This window comes from Pyxicephalus adspersus, chromosome 4 (genome assembly GCF_032062135.1).
Source record: "Pyxicephalus adspersus chromosome 4, UCB_Pads_2.0, whole genome shotgun sequence".
Lineage (NCBI taxonomy): Eukaryota > Metazoa > Chordata > Amphibia > Anura > Pyxicephalidae > Pyxicephalus > Pyxicephalus adspersus.
This window is the reverse complement of record NC_092861.1, coordinates 81,279,362-81,281,938: the sequence shown is the minus strand read 5'-3', so window position 1 is coordinate 81,281,938 and position 2,577 is coordinate 81,279,362. Positions and strand designations below refer to the sequence as shown.

Below are 2,577 nucleotides of genomic sequence, written 5' to 3'. Positions count from 1 at the left end.
TTTAGAGAGTAGACATATGAAATGTTCATCTCCCCCCTCTGTGCTTTTTGATGTAATATTGCTTACAGCTGTGCTGCTGCTCCATACAGTATGCTTGGAATGAGACTACATATATATTTGCTTGGAATGAGGCCACTTTTGTATATTTGCTATAGAGTCCCTATAAATCCAAATGTGAAGTTAGCTAGGGACATGATACATTTCTAACACAGTGAAACATTCACTGTATTTCTTCCAGGAATTCCTTTAGGAAGATATCTGCTTTCAAGCTGCAGAATGATAAAAAGCTAGTAACCTTCACCCAGGAATGGAAATGTTGCGCCAATTGAAACATCTACAGACAAACCGTTTTCTCCTCTAGGACTCATCAACAAAGGCCTATCAGCTGATAAATAACTCCAGCCCTAAAGTGAGCACAGTTAAATTAGTCCCTTGTGGCTTTCAGTCTGGACTGCTTCAGTTGGTATGTTTAGAAAATACAGAAACACAAAGTCCTTATTTATGTTCTCATACAATAAATATAGATAGGAGAGATGGGACTTGAGTACTCCTGTGTACACTATGTTATACCTAATTTTGACCATGAAAAGGTATTTCCTGCTGCCTGTTACTCCGACTATGCACTAATTGACTGAACTGTGGATAATAAAATGCTGACAGAACTCATTAGACCAAATGCAAGGTTTTTGTATATTTGTTTGTCTGCTTATTAAACCTTAATACCATTCTCTGTTGGAATATCAACACATGAACCTAGAAGATTCTCCACCATAAATATTTGTACTGGTAACTATAGTATGGGTTGAGCACCCCCATTTTCTTATAAATCATCTTACAAATACTTATTTTGAAATATTACCCAGGTCTGAAATCATATATATCTTGGATATTCCAATACATTTTTTATCCACCAATTTGTGTACCACCCAAATATTAACAAGGTCAATTAGGAAGGATCATACTCACTGCAGGATTCTTCAGTCATTTGTTAAGAATCTATTGAAGAAGTGTGACACCCTGAAACCTGGGATAGTTGGGTGAAACTGGTATTATGGAGAGGATGACTCTTTACTATATATGATTTAACTCTTTTATTAAAAACGTTTTAAGTAATAATAGACCAGATTTGGCTGATAAAGTGTATTTAATCCCTAAGAGTGCATTTCTCCTATCTGTTCACATTTTGTCTGAAAAATATATCATTGCAAGTTATTATTATTACTAATCCTTAGATGGTATGAATTATTTATCATTTTTCTATTTTTTAGCTGGTGATTCTGCCAGTAAAACACTTCCAGGGCTAGGATGACATGACTCACTTGTTCTTTTGTATCAGGATTGGAGTAAAAAGATAGGACTGTGGAACTGAACCCTTTCCTATTGTCCATAATTTAGAGGGATTTACTCTGTAGTCCAATAATAAAGTTGATAACAGTCACCACTGGCAGAAAGCACAGGAAATTATTGTCCCAAAGATTTCTAGCAATATCAGCAAAAATTTTTTTTAAACTTTTCTAGTAGATTTTACAAAAGATGTTTAACAGGTCAAAAGGAACAAAATATTAGAACTTCATTAGTTAGCATTTACTTAAACGTTATTTACCCAAGGGACGCTTCCTTTGTCACAACAAACAGTAAGTATATAAAAGATGCTGTCTGCCCCTGATGTCTTGTTACTTTGATCACGTGCAGAGTAAGTACATGCTTCAATATAATCAGACTGCACCAAAAAAATATTTGTAAAACAAATTTTGCTCGGCACCTTTAACAGGCAGAGAGAGAGTCTTTCGCCATGTTGCTATTGGGCAAATACTTCTGACTGTTTTATCTACCACCTTGATTTTTTTTTTTATATACCGACAATTGAAATGGTGGACAAGTCAAATTATATAGAAGTTTCAAAGGATATTTATAGAAATGACCAAAAAATTAATCGTGCCTGGTTATTGTATGATTAGGTGAATCTAAATGTTGTTTTATGAAAAATAATACTATGGCCCAAGATTAAAAACATTATTCCTACTTTTACATAATTTGGATATACATTTACAATAACAGTACAACCCATAAATTCTATATTATCTTGCTGATTCAACATCAAGTATATGAAATAGCCAAGTAGAGACGAGGGATAGGCCAGGCTTCTCTATGCCCGGTAGATTTCCCAGTTTCCAAGTATAATGAAAAAAGGAAAAGCTTCATGAATTTCCATATCATCCTTGCCCAGGCGCCATGCTAATCTTCTCTGTACTGCTCCAGGTTTGGTTTATGTACAAAAAAGAGTTCACACAATGGGGATCACGGCTGTTTTATATTAACTATACATGGCTTTGAATGTGAACTGTTCTGCCGAATTGAGCTGGAAGCAAGCATGAAAGGCAATATCTTGGGATTTACACTTTTGATCTTGACTATCATTTGGGAGTCAAAAAGTATATATTATTTTAATTTTTGGCACCTTTGATATTCTGTGTAATTGAGATGCCACCAAAGGCATTATCATTTTTTTAGAGATTTATAACAAGTAATATGTACAACGGCTAATTTATGCTGAGTACAGACTTAACTATTCAGACA

The 2,577-nt window shown here is 34.5% G+C and overlaps 1 non-coding gene across 1 annotated transcript; it reads right to left on the bottom strand.

The window, feature by feature from the left end:
- Nucleotides 1–2,182: 2,182 nt before the first annotated feature.
- LOC140330209 (U6 spliceosomal RNA) lies at nt 2,183–2,286 on the bottom strand. Its single transcript, XR_011920678.1, has one exon. It is a non-coding gene; the product is annotated as a U6 spliceosomal RNA (small nuclear RNA).
- Nucleotides 2,287–2,577: the final 291 nt, after the last annotated feature.